The sequence below is a fragment of the Mustelus asterias genome, chromosome 5 (assembly GCF_964213995.1).
Source record: "Mustelus asterias chromosome 5, sMusAst1.hap1.1, whole genome shotgun sequence".
Classification (NCBI taxonomy): domain Eukaryota; kingdom Metazoa; phylum Chordata; class Chondrichthyes; order Carcharhiniformes; family Triakidae; genus Mustelus; species Mustelus asterias.
The window spans coordinates 104504750-104519446 of NC_135805.1; positions in this window are offsets into that span (position 1 = coordinate 104504750).

The window sequence follows — 14697 nt, forward strand, 5'->3', positions numbered from 1 at the left end:
CAAAAGTCCATTTTGCGTGGAAATAAGAAATAGTAAAAGAAAGAAGTCACTGATGGAAGTGGTTTATAGGCCTGCTGACAGAAGTTACACTGCAGCGCAGAATATAAAAGAAATAGTGGGGGCTTGTAGGAAAGCTACTGCAATAATTGTGGGACATTTTAATCTTCATATAGATTGGGCAAATCAAATTGACAAAGTAGTCTGAAGGATGAGTTCATGAGTGTGATTAGAACAATGCATTCTTGAACCAAGCATGTGACAGGATATTTCAGACCCGGTAATATATAAGGCGGCAGGATTAATTAATGACTTTAAAGTAAATGATTCTCTGGGTAAGAGTGGTCATAACGTAATGAAATTTCACATTCAGTTTGAGGGAGAGAAATCTGGGTCTGAAAGGAATGTCTTAAACACAGATAAAGAGAATGACAGGAGTTTGAGGACAGGGTTGACTAAAATGGAATGGAAAATAAGTCAAAAGGATAAGACAATAGAGAGGTATTTCTGGAGATATTTCATAACTCTCAGCAAAGTTATAGTCAATGAAAAAGGGACAACTCTACAAGAAGGATGCACCATCTGTGGCTAAGGAAGTTACAGATGGTATCAAATTGAAAGAAAAGGCGTAAAATGTTGCCAAGATTAATGGTAGAGCAACAGATTGAGAACATTTTAGAAACCAGCAAAGGATGACTAAAACAAAGGGAAAAGAAAACTGGCATGAAATATAACCGCGCATGGTAAAAACTTTACAATTATATAAAAAGGAAAACAGTCATAAAAGTGAGCATTTGTACCTCAAAGGGTGAGACTGGGGAATTATTCAAATTTTCTGTCCCGCCCATGACGATTCCTACTGTGGGCAGGACTGGAAAATCCTGGCCCAAGTTTAACACATGACCACCTTATCATTAGTACTCAATGTCCACTTCATTTCAGCTGGACTCTGATCATGAGTGCTTCAATTTCAGATATTTCTGATCCCAGCTTTGGACACTTTGTCCTCCCATTTGATGCTTCTGATACTCCGAATGGATTTCATGTGGAACCTGTCTGACTAGGTGATCCCAGGCATATGTGATGTTAGGTATTGCCACAGCTTTGTACACAGCAAGTTTTGTTGTAAGTTTGATACCTCGTTTCATCTTACCAGCTGTTACCAGCTGTCACAAGCAGTGAGATTCCTCTCTGGTTGTCGCATACAGATTTTCATCCTTGTCTTTTATTCTTTTATATCTGGGAACAATCGTGGCACACTTTAACCCCTGAGGAAAGGTTTATTGATCCCATACACTGTGATATAATTGTATAAATTGACTGGCTAGCCAGGGTCCCCCCTAGATTTTCAGTCTCTTCTAGGATTTTGTCTGAGCCTGGAGCTTTCCTTGAGGGTTGGGATCTGATGGATTTGTCAATCTCCACAACACAATGGATGGTTTTCACATTTGTGCCAGTCTAGAATTTTCTCTACAGCCACCCCATTTACAGTGGGTGGGTGATTAAACACAATCCTAAAACAACCAGCCCAGTGCTCTTTGCTAACTGCCTTTTCTGTCAGGAGAGAACAGATGAGCAGCTGCCTAAGGGAAGACTATACGCAGTCTGTGGAAATTCCTCATGTTGATCAGCATAGACGCGAAGCTCTTTGACTTCCTGCCATGCATCTTCCACAGCTTCTGTTGTAGGTCGCCTTTACTCTCCAAGTGTGATTTCTGAGTAGCAGATGTATTTTGGTTTGCCAGTCATGTTGTATTTTTCCCCGGTATAAGTTCCTTAATCCGATCATCGTTTTTATCAAACCAGTCTTGGTGGTTTCTTTCCTTTGTTGCTCAGACAACATTGGCAGCCTCCAGTGCTGTTGACTTGAAGTTTGACTGTGGCCACTTAAACATTATCAATTGGGTCTTCTGCTGTTCCCTGGGCCCGACCCCGAATTGTTTGCAACATTCTGCAGATGTAGGTTTGTGCACAACTAGCTTCCCTGGGAGTCAAGGGCATGTTGGATTTTGTTTTGGGTGAATAGTAGATTTCATCTTGGGGTGTAGAATTCAGTGGTCAGTAGAGCACTGCGCTCCTCTAACAATGGTGATCATAACATATTTTATGTTGCTCTGCTGGGTGAGGGGAAAATCTATCCAATACCACTGTTTAGGTCTTGGGTACACCCAAATATTTTTGTACTTTGCCTTCTGTCTAAACATGGTGTTGGTGATTGACACATTCCAGTGGGTGCACTGACTCAGGAGAATCATGCCGTTGCTGTTGCAGTTCCCCACAACTTGATTCCCGAGGACACCATCCCAAATCAGATAGTCAGCTCCTACTCTTGCTTTGAAGCCCCCGTCATAATCAGCTTATTCTTCCGTGGAGTATTTGCAACAGCTCTGTTCAGGTCCTCATAGAATTTGTCCTTGGTATCCTCAGGATTGGTCATTGTCAGGGTGTAGACACTAATGCTTGCCCCATAATTATTGTGTTTGAGAGGTAGACATAGAACCATGAGGCAATCCTTTATGTCCCTAGGGAGAGTATCCAAACATTTTATGATGGCAGATGTGATAGCAAAGTCAATACCTGCCTCTGGTCTCTCTGACTTTGACTTGCCTACCCAGAAGAATATGTCATCTGGGGATACCTCTGTCAGCTGACCCTCTGCTAGGTGGGTTTCACTTGAAGCAGCAATATCAATATTGTATTGTAATTGTTCCCTGCCATCCAAAGCAATTCTGCATTGGGGTGGGGAACTATTGTCTTATCAAGTACAAGTTGTATGAACCAAGAAGTTGAGTAGAGTTCCCATTTCTTCTTTTTGTCTCACCCATAATATAGTGTAGTTTGTGGGTGAATATTAAAGGAGTATATTCTGGGATACAAAGGGATGTGTGAGGAGTTGGTAAGGTATGCACACAAGAAATATCTGCATGTGAGTTGTACATGAATAACCTGCTTTGCATTTTGTCCATTAATTAATCCTTGATCCTTAATCAATGCTAATATATATACGTCAGCTCCATCAGCTTAACTCTTATGTAATAGCATCTTGTATGGCACCATATTGAATGCTTTCTGATAAGCGAGGCTATTACACAAAAGTAAAATTTAAAGGTGTCAAACAAGTAGGCTTACATTAACATTGCAATGAAGTTACTGTGAAAATCTCCTAGTCGCCACACTCTGGCGCCTGTTCGGGTACACTGAGGGAGAATTTAGCATGGCCAATGCACCTAACCAGCACATCTTTCAGACTGTGGGAGGAAACCAGAACACCCAGAGGAAACCCACGCAGCCATAGGGAGAACTCCGCACAGACAATGACCAAAGCCGGGAATCGAACCTGGGACCCTGACACTGTGAGGCAACAGTGCTAACTACTGTGCTACCATGCCACACACACAGCTCATGTATATATATATATATGTATATTAACATTGATTAAGGATTAGTTAATGGACAGAAAACACAGTACGAATAAAGAGCTAATTTTCAGTATTGCAGCATATAACTGGTGGAGTGCCACAAGGATTCTTTGGCAAGCTCAATAGCTTTAGTCTTTAGTAGGGAATCGGCATGCAGGACTTTCTGTTCATCTTATGATTTAGCAGTGTGTCATCTTCGGCCATTTGGGTCTCAGCTATTTACAATCTGGATCTGTGACTTGAATGATGGGACTGAGTGCAGTATATTCAAATTTGCTGATACAAAGCCAGATGGGAAAGTTAGCTTTGAGGACGATGCAAAGAAGCTGCAGAGAATTGTTGACCAGTTAAGTGATTAATTGGGCAGCAAGGAGGAATGTAAGTGTAAATAATGTGGGGAAGTGTAAAATTACCGAGATCGTTCGGAAGAATGGAAAAGCAGAATGTTTTTTTAAAAGTGAGAGACCAGTAAATGTTAGTAGGAAGAAGGATTTGGTCTGCCTATACACAAATCACCAAAAGTTAACGTCCAATTGTGGCAAGAAATTGAGAAGGAAAATGGTATGTTAGCCTTTACTGCAAAGGGATTGGTGTATAAGAGTAAGGAAGTCTTACTGTAATTATATGAGGCTTTGGTGAGACCCTCTCTATCATAAATATAACCTATTTCCACCTCCATAACACCCCCAATTCTGCCCTCTTCCCCAGCCAGTCTGGTGCTGAAACACTAATCGATGGTTTTGTTATCTCCAGACTCAACAATTCCAATGCTCTCCTGGCCCACTTCTCATTTTCCACCCTTCATAAACTTGTGCTTTTCAAAAGCTCAGCTGCCTACATTTTAACTCACACCGTGTCCCTATCACCCACCACCGAGGTGCTCGTTGATTGACACTCATTCCTAGTACACAAAAACCTTGATTTTAGAACTCACATTGTGTTCAAATCCCTCCATGGCGTCTCCAAGATCTTTGCTTTCCTCCAAGCCTGACCTGTGCATCCCTCACTTCCTTTGCCTCAGTATTGGTGACCGTATTGTAAGCCATTTTAGCTCTGACCAATCACACATAATTCAAATCAGATCTTAGTGGAAGCTGATGTACTGTAACTGTTCAGGACAGCCTCATAAATTGGGATGCATCAAAATAGTGAAACAACAAAAATCAAAACTAGTCTGGTGCATAACCATCTTTACTGCCAGATCTTTGCATGACATCTTACAACAAAAGTGAATACAGTCTAACGTCTTGATTATTGCAACATCTTAAAAATATGAATATAATGTAACTGCTAAAAATAAAAGAAAAAATGACTCGTGGGTGAGGTCTTTTGATGCTGAAAGTGATTATTGATTCTGTTTTTTGATGGAAAACAGTAATCCTAAACCTCCGTGATTTCTCTTCCAATAATTAAAATTCAAATGTTTGAATCTTTTGACCCAATGAACCACTGCTAATCTCTAGCTCTGGCACATCTTCATTTATATCCCATGCAGCTTCTGTTTCTGAGTCTTTCAGAGGAGAAACAATTGCAACCATTTCCTCTTGCTTTTCGTGCCAAATTCTTTGGCAAGCTCTATAGCTTTAGTCTTTAGTAGGGAGTCGGCATGCAGGGCTTTCTGTGCTCTTATGATTAAGCAGTGTGTCATCATCGGCCATTTCACTTAACTTCCTTTCCTACTTTTCATTTATTTCCCTGTTCTTTAAAGTGTTCACTTTTCTGTTCAGATTCCAGGAAGCTGAGATTCAGAAATATCATGCTTCTGTGAGACTACCTTTCGAAACTTCAGTTTCTTCGAGCTGTTTATAGCAGCCACTTCCTTTGTGCAGCTCCGAGCCACGCCACTAGTTTGAGCCATCTGTAAATTCTAAGACTTCCTTTCTTTCCCCAAATAACACTAACAAAGAGCTAGTAACCAGCGGGCAAACTGGTTCTGAGGTGCATTTACCATCCAGCCAATTAGATTGAGAGGTGAAAGCATCAGTTTCAAAGCCAGCGGGTCTCATTAAAGGGAGATTCCAGTTACACACGCATGAGAATTGCAATAAAATAGACTTTTCACAACTGGAAATGCAGGCTGAACAACAAGAATTCGAAAATGGTTCCGTTAAATTGGAAATTGCACTTGAACAATTTACTTTGGCAGATAAGGTCAAGGAGAATCCAAAGAGATTCTACAAGTATATTGAGCGCAAGAAAGTAACTAGGGAGAGAATCGAGCCTCCTAAAGATCAACAAGGTCGTTCGTCTATGCGTGAAGCCACAGGAGATGGGTGAGATCCTAAACAAATACTTCTCGCCAGTATTTACTGTGGAGAAAGACATAGATGTTAGGGAACTCGGGGAAGAAAATGGTGATGTTTTGAAAAGCATCCACATTACAAAAGAAGAGGTGCTGGAGATCTTAAAACTCATAAAGGTAGATAAATCCCTGAGACCTGATCAAGTGTATCCCAGGACATTGTGGGAAGCAAGCGGAGACATTTGTATCACCGGCAGCCACGGGTGAGGTGCCAGAAGACTGGAGGGAGGCAAATGTTGGACCATTACTTAAGAAAGGTGGCAGGGAAAAGCCAGGGAACTACAGACTGGTGAGCCTACCATCAGTGGTGGGTAAGTTGTTGAGGGGATTCTGAGAGACAGGATCTACATGCATTTGGAAAGGCAAGGACTGATTAGGGATAGTCCGCATGGCTTTGTGTGTGGGAAATCGTGTCTTACAAATTTGGAAGAGTTTTCTGAAGGGGTGACCAAGAAAATAGATGAGGGCAATGCGGCAGACGTTGTCTACATAGGCTTTAGCAAGGCCTTCGACAAGGTGCCACATGGGAGACTGGTCAGTAAGGTTAGATCACATGGGATCCAGGGAGAACTAGTCAATTAGGTACAAAATTGGCTTGCCAACAGGAGAAAGAGGATGGTGGTAGAGGGTTGTTTTTCAGACTGGAGGCCTGTGACCAGTGGTATGCCGCAGGGATCAGTGCTGGGTACACTGTTGTTTGTCATTTATATAAATGATTTAGAACATAGAACATAGAAAAAATACAGCACAAACAGGCCCTTCGGCCCATAAGTTGTGCCGGTCATGTCCCTACCTACCTAGGCTTATATATAGGCTTACCTATAACCCCCAATCCTATTAAGTTCCATGTACTCATCCAGAAGTCTCTTAAAAGACCCTATCGAGTTTTCCTCCACCACCACTGACAGCAGCCAATTCCACTCACCCACCACCCTCTGAGTGAAAAACTTACCCCTGACAGCTCCTCAGTACCTACTCCCCAGCACCTTAAACCTGTGTCCTCTCGTAGCAGCCATTTCAGCCCTGGGAAAAGGCCTCCGAGAATCCACCCGATCTATACCTCTCAACATCTTGTACACCTCTATCAGGTCACCTCACATCCTTCGTCTCTCCAAGGAGAAAAGACCGAGCTCCCTCAACCTATCCTCATAAGGCATGCCAACCAATCCAGGCAACATTCTTGTAAATCTTCTCTGCACCCTTTCAATCATTTTCACATTCCTCCTGTAATGAGGCGACCAGAACTGAGCACAGTACTCTAAGGGGAGTCTGACGAGGGTCTTATATAGCTGCATCATTATCTCCCGACTCCTGAACTTAATCCCTCGATTGATGAAGGCCAGCACACCATACATCTTCTTAACCACCTCCTCTACCTGCGAGGCCAATTTAAGAGTCCTATGGACCCAGACCCCAAGGTCCTTCTGATCCTCTACACTGCTAAGAGCCTTACCCTTGATATTATACTCCTTCATCCCATTTGACCTGCCAAAATGGACCACTACACATTTATCCAGATTGAAGTCCATCTGCCACTTCTCCGCCCAGTCTTGCATCCTATCTATGTCACGCTGCAGCTTCTGACATCCCTCCAAACTATCCACAACACCACCAACCTTCGTGTCGTCGGCAAACTTACCAACCCATCCCTCCACTTCCTCATCCAGGTCATTTATGAAAATGACAAACAGCAAGGGTCCCAGAACAGATCCCTGGGGCACTCCACTGATGACCGACCTCCATTCAGAAAAAGACCCATCTACAACCACTCTCTGCCTTCTGCAGGCAAGCAAGTTCTGGATCCACAAGGCAACAGCCCCTTGGATCCCATGCCCTCTCACTTTCTCGAGAAGTCTTGCATGGGGGACCTTATCGAACGCCTTGCTGAAGTCCATGTAAACCACACCTACCGCTTTTCCTTTGTCAATGTGTTTAGTCACATTTTCAAAGAACTCCACCAGGCTCGTAAGGCATAATTTGCCTTTGACAAAGCCGTGCTGACTACTTTTGAGCATACTAAACTTCTCTAAATGTTCATAAATCCTGTCCCTCAGGATCTTCTTCATCAACTTACCAACCACTGAGGTTGGACTCACCGGTCGGTAATTTCCTGGGCTATTCCTATTCCCTTTCTTGAATATAGGAACCACATCCGCAATCCTCCAATCCTCCAGAACCTCTCCCGTCTCCATCGACGACGCAAAGATCATCGCCAGAGGCTCTGCAATCTCTTCCCTCGCCTCCCACAGTACCCTGGGGTACATCCCATCCGGTCCCGGCAACTTATCTATCTTGATGCTATTCAAAATTTCCAACACATCCTCTTTCTTAATGTCCACATACTCAATCTTTTCAGTCTGCCGCAATCCTGTAGTACAACCACCTAGATCTTTTTCCACCGTGAATACCAAGGTAAAGTATTCATTAAGCACCTCTGCTATTTCTTCCGGTTCTGTACAGACTTTCTCACCTTCACATTTTATAGGTCCTATTCCTTCACATCTCATCCTTTTACTCTTCACATATTTATAGAACGCCTTAGGGTTCTCCTTAATCTTACCTGCCAAGGCCTTCTCGTGACCCCTTCTGGCTCTCCTAATTTCTTTCTTAAGTCCCTTCCTACAAGCCGTATACTCATCTAGATCCCTATCATCGCCTAGCTCTCTGAACCTTTTGTACACTTTCCTTTTCTTTTTGACTAGGTTCAGCACAGCTTTCGTGCACCACGGTTCCCGTAACCTACCAAAACCTCCCTGTCTCATCAGAACGTTGTCATGCAGAACTCCAGACAAACATTCCTTGAAATTCTGCCACCTTACTTCGATACTTTTCCTCGAGAATACCTCCTTCCAATTTACGCCTCTAATCTCCTGCCTGATGGCTTCATATTTCCCCTTACTCCAGATAAACACTTTCCTAGCTTGCCTGATCCTATCTCTTTCCAATGCTAGCGTAAAGGAGATAGAGTTATGATCACTATCCCCAAGATGCTCCCCCACTGAGAGATCCGACACCTGTCCAGGCTCATTAGCCAGTACCAGATCGAGTACAGCCTCCCCTCTTGTAGGCTTATCCACATGCTGTGTCAGGAAACCCTCCTGAACACACCTAACAAACTCCTCCCCATCCAAACCCCTTACCCTAGGGATATTCCAATCGATGTTTGGGAAATTAAAGTCTCCCATCATGACAACCCTGTTATTACTACATCTCTCCAGGATCTGTTTCCCTATCTGCTCCTCAACATCCCTGTTACTATTGGGCGGCCTGTAGAAAACACCCAGCAAAGTTATTGACCCCTTCCCGCTCCGAACTTCCACCCACAGAGTGGACAATCCCTCCACAGCTTCCACCTTCTCTACAGCTGTGACACTATCCCTGATCAGCAGTGCCACTCCCCCCCCCTCTTTTGCCTCCCTCTCTGTCCTTTCTGAAACATCTGAAACGCGGCACCTGAAGTATCCAGTCCTGCCCCTGTCCCCAAGTCTCCGTAATGGCCACCGCACCACACTTCCATTTGGATGAGAATATAGAAGGCATGGTTAGTAAGTTTGCGGATGACACCAAAATTGGTGGTGTGGTGGACAGTGGAGAAGATTTTCCAAGACTAAAACGTGATCTTGATCAACTGTGCCAGTGGGCCACGGAATGGCAGACGGAATTTAATTCAGATAAATGTGAGGTTTTGCATTTTGGTAAGACAAATCAGGGCAGGACTTACACAATTAACGGTCCCTGGGAAATGTTGTCAAACAGAGAGACCTAAGGGTGCAGGTACATAGTTCCTTGAAAGTGGCATCACATTTTTCCCTGGAGCGTAGAAGGATGAGGGGTGACCTAATAGAGGTTTATAAAATCATAAGGGGCATAGATAAGGTGAATAGCCAAGGTCTTTTCCCCAGAGTAAGGGAGTCCAGAACTAGAAGGCAAAGGTTTAAAGGTGAGAGGGGAAAAATTTAAAAGGGACCTGAGGGGCAACTTTTTCACAGAGGGGGTGGTGCATGTATGGAATGAGCTGCCAGGGGAGCTGATAGAGGTGGATACAATTACAACGTTTAAAAGACATTTGGACAGGTACATGAATAGGAAAGGTTTCGAGGAATGTGGATCAAATGCAGGCAAATGAGACTAGTTCAGTTTAGGAAACCTGGTCGGCATGGACAAGTTGAGCCGAAGGGCCTGTTTCCATGCTCGGATTTTCACAGTAACTTCATTGCAGTGTTAATGTAAGCCTAATTGTGACACTAATAAATAAACTTCAAACTTTTGAACATTGCATAACTATTTTGATTTCTATATATATATTGAACTTCCCAATGAAAATAAACTCCCCTTATAATTTCCAACTTTTTTTTTCATTCGTGGGATGTAGGTGATCATTGGCTAGGCCAGCATTTATTGCCCATCTCTAGTTGCCCTTCAGAAGTTGGTGGTGAGATCCCTTCTTGAACTGCTGCGTCCATGCGGTGCTGTTAAGGAGGGAGTTCCAGGATTTGACCCAGCCACAGTGAAGGAACAGCGATATATTTCCAAGTCAAGATGGCGGCGAATGGCTTGGACAGGAACTTCCAGGTGGTGGTGTTCTCAGGTATCTGCTGCCCTTGTCCTTCTAGATGATAGTGGTTGTGGGTTTGGAAGGTGCTATCTAAGGAACATTGGTGAATTCCTGCAGTGCGTCTGGTAGATTGGATGGTGGCAAGCTTTTTGAATGCTGTTGTAGCTGCACCCATTCAGGCAAGTGGAGAGTATTCGAACAAACTCCTGACTTGTGCCTTGTAGACGGTGGACAGGTTTTGGGGAATCAGGAGGTGGATTACTCACCACAGAATTCCCACCTTCTGACTTTGCTCTGGTAGCCACAGTATTTATATTCCTAATCCAGTTCAGTTTCTGGTCAATGATAACCCTAACATGTTGATAGTGCAGGATTAAGTGATAACAATGCCATTGAAAGTCAAGGGGTGATGGTTAGATTCACTCTTGTTGGAGAAGGTTATTGCCTGGCACTTGTGTGCGTGAAAGTAACTTGCCACTTGTAAGCTAAGCCTGAATGTTGTCCAGGTCTTACTTCATTTGGACATGGACCTCTTCAGTATCTGAGGAGTCACAAATGATACTGAACATTGTGCAATCACCAGCGAATATCCCCACTTCTGACTTTATGATGGAAGGAAAGTCATTGATGAAGCAGCTGAAGATGGTTGGGCCCAGGACACTACCCTGAGGAACTCCTGCAGGGATGTGCTGGAACTGAGATGAGTGACCTCAAACCACCACAACCATCTTCCTTTGTGCTAGGAATGATTCCAACCAGCTGAGAGTTTTCCCCCTGATTCCCATTGACTTTAGTTTTGCTCAGGCTCCTTGATCCCACACTTGGTCAAATGCTGCCTGGATGTCAGGGGCAGTCATTCTCACCTCACCTCTGGAATTCAGCTCTTCTGTCCCACATTTGAACTCTCTCCCGGCTGTATACTACTGTGCCACCACCTCAGCTGATGCTGTCCTGCTGGTGACACAGGAAATATCCAGAGATGGGTGGTGTCTGGGATATTATCTCTAATGTATAATTCTGTGAACATGACTATGTCGGGCTATTGTTTGATTAGTCTGTGAGACAGCTCTCTCAATTTCAGCACTAGCCCCCAGATGTTAGTAAGGCGGACTTCACAGGGCGGACTGGGGTGGGCTGTCATTTCCAGACAGATAAAAAAAATCCCACATCACTTTTCAATGAAGATATGGAGAGTTATAAGACCATAAGACTTAGGAGCAGAATTAGGCCACTTGGCCCATTGAGTCTGCTCCGCCATTCAATCATGGCTGATTTTTTTCCCATCCCCATTCTCCTGCCTTTTCCCCATAACCCTAAGCCCCTTATTAATCAAGAACCTATCTATCTCTGTCTTAAAGACACTCAGTGACCTGGCCTCCTCAGCCTTCTGCGGCAAAGAGTTCCACAGATTCACCAATCTCTGACTGAAGAAATTCCTCCTCATCTCTGTTTTAAAGGAGCATCCCTTTAAGAACATAAGAACATAAGAAATAGGAGCAGGAGTAGGCCATCTAGCCCCTCGAGCCTGCCCCGCCATTCAATAAGATCATGGCTGATCTGAAGTGGATCAGTTCCACTTACCCGCCTGATCCCCATAACCCCTAATTCCCTTACCGATCAGGAATCCATCTATCCGTGATTTAAACATATTCAACGAGGTAGCCTCCACCACTTCAGTGGGTAGAGAATTCCAGAGATTCACCACCCTCTGAGAGAAGAAGTTCCTCCTCAACTCTGTCCTAAACTGACCCTCCTTTATTTTGAGGCTGTGCCCTCTAGTTCTAGTTTCCTTTCTAAGTGGAAAGAATCTCTCCATTTCTACCCTATCCAGCCCCTTCATTATCTTATAGGTCTCTATCAGATCCCCCCTCAGCCTTCTAAATTCCAACGAATACAAACCCAATCTGCTCAGTCTCTCTAAGCACCTAAGGTTGTGCCCTCCAAAAGAGAAAATGCTGGAAAATCTCAGCAGGTCTGGCAGCATCTGTAAGGAGAGAAAAGAGCTGACGCTTTGAGTCCAGATGACCCTTTGACAAAGTTCATTTGATCCATATGAAAATTGTCCCAGCCCCCCAGCCAATATTTATCCCTTAAACAACAGCAATTTGGCCAACATCACACTGCTGTTTGAGGGACCTTGAACTATGTGAACTGGCTGACATGTTTTCCTTATATTACAACAGTGTCTATAATTCAGAAACATTTGGTCAGTAAGATACTCTGGGATGGAGTGAAATTGTGAAATTATAAATAATGAATTTCTTTATTTACTATTCTACAGTTGTTAGACTTTCCAGAGGTTTGTCCCATGTATACCACAGTTTCCTGGGACTGCAAAAAGTGAATGGGTTAAATCCTCCATGGGCCTCATTTCAGGTTGGAGTGTAGATTGTTGGGCAGTGGGCAGTTTGCACCATGACATCATCTTGATGATGTAGCTTTATTGATCTTTGGGCAAGCTGTCAGTGTGAATCTCACTGCTCACAGGCAGCTCGCTCTTTACAAAGGCATCAGATCCAGTGACCTTGCTGCTTCTCAAAGCCAGCCTTTAAATCTTAAAGGGAAAGTGACATTTTTAGTGGTGATTTCTGGGAAGCACATTTGTATAATGTTTGATCATCAACAGCCAGGGTGCCTGGTTTTTGGAAGGCTGCCATAGAGCTGCTGGTGACAGAGATGACAACCAGGCAGCAGGCTGATCCTCTCTCTTTTTGATGGCAGGTAAGCCCCATTATAGATCAGCCAGACGGCAGGAGCCTGACACAACCATGCCTGCAGGTTGCTGATAGTGAGAGTCAGGAGACACCTTGGCTGAATCACATTGCCCAAACTAGGATAAACAAGTTTCTGCTGAAGACTAGGCATTTAGTGGCCCATGGACCCGATCAATTACATGGAGAATGGTGTCTGGACACAGCCGTCAATATGATTCCCTGTAAAATGTAGGGTCCAGTGAGCAATATGGAAAGATCCAATGTAAGAATCACTGGAGTCATAGGTGCTATGGTTCGTGCACAGTGAAATCTACCTGTTGCAGCTGCAGCCAAACCCTAAGAAGCCCGGGTCACTAGCACTATTTTTAATGGATTCACTGACTAGTAAGAAGTCTCACAACACCAGGTTAAAGTCCAACAGGTTTATTTGGTAGCAAATACCATAAGCTTTCGGAGCAATGCTCCTTCGTCAGATGGAGTGGTCTCTGTTCTCAAACAGGGCACAGACACAGAAATCAAATTACAGAATACTGATTAGAATGCAAATCAGTATTCTGTAATTTGATTTCTGTGTCTGTGCCCTGTTTGAGAACAGAGACCACTCCATCTGACGAAGGAGCAGCGCTCCGAAAGCTTATGGTATTTGCTACCAAATAAACCTGTTGGACTTTAACCTGGTGTTGTGAGACTTCTTACTGTGCTTACCCCAGTCCAACGCCGGCATCTCCACTTCACTGACTAGGCCAGTGTTTATTGCCCATCCCTAAATGCCCTTGAGTGTTTTGATAGCTGGAATTTTATTCACATGTTTCTAACTCGATGAGAATAAGATGTTATTATGCCAATGCTATTGAACTATTCCTGTCTATTTCCTGAGCAAAGCGCGCCATCTGCTGGTTTTGTAACTAACTGAACAAAACATCAGGATTCATCTTACATTGTTCATTCTTATTTTTTAATGAAGGCGTTAGAATTTTTAATTGGAAAGGGCCATTTAGCCCACACCCTTTCTCAGACATCAAACTCATCCACTTATCCTCTCACCATAATGGGATATATTTTGGAATTCCAGGGATGCAGGATTGAGGTCTGCAGAATTTTTCAGGAACAAGGACCAATTTCTATCCAACTAATGGGAATAGTGGGGAAATAGGGAGGCAAGCTGTTTACCAAACACCCTGGAGGGACAATAATCATTCTGAAGCCACAGAGTCATTGTGCCGACACCAGTTCTGCTTTCCCATATTTCATACACCATTGTATCTGTAATGAAGTTTTAGAATCAAAAGCTCCCAAATAAAGTACAAACAGCTGAAGGGTTACAGTCCCTCTTGTGCTTCTCTGAAACTGGCAATTAATGATTTATTCGGAGCAGTTTTCATTTTGTTGGCCTAATAACTTTGATTAATTGTAGAATCATAGAATCTTACAATGCAGGAGGCCATTCAGCCCATTGAGTCTGCACCGACCACAATCCCACCCAGGCCCTATCCCCACACATTTACCCTAGCTAGTCCCCCTGACACTAAGGAGCAATTTAGCGTGGCCAATCCACCTAACCCACACATCTTTGGACTGTGGGAGGAAACCGGAGCACCCGGAGGAAACCCACTCAGTCACGGGTGCAGACTCCGCACACACAGTGACCCAAGCCGGGAATCGAACCCGGGTCCCTTGCACTGTGAGGGAGCAGTGTTAACCACTGTGCCA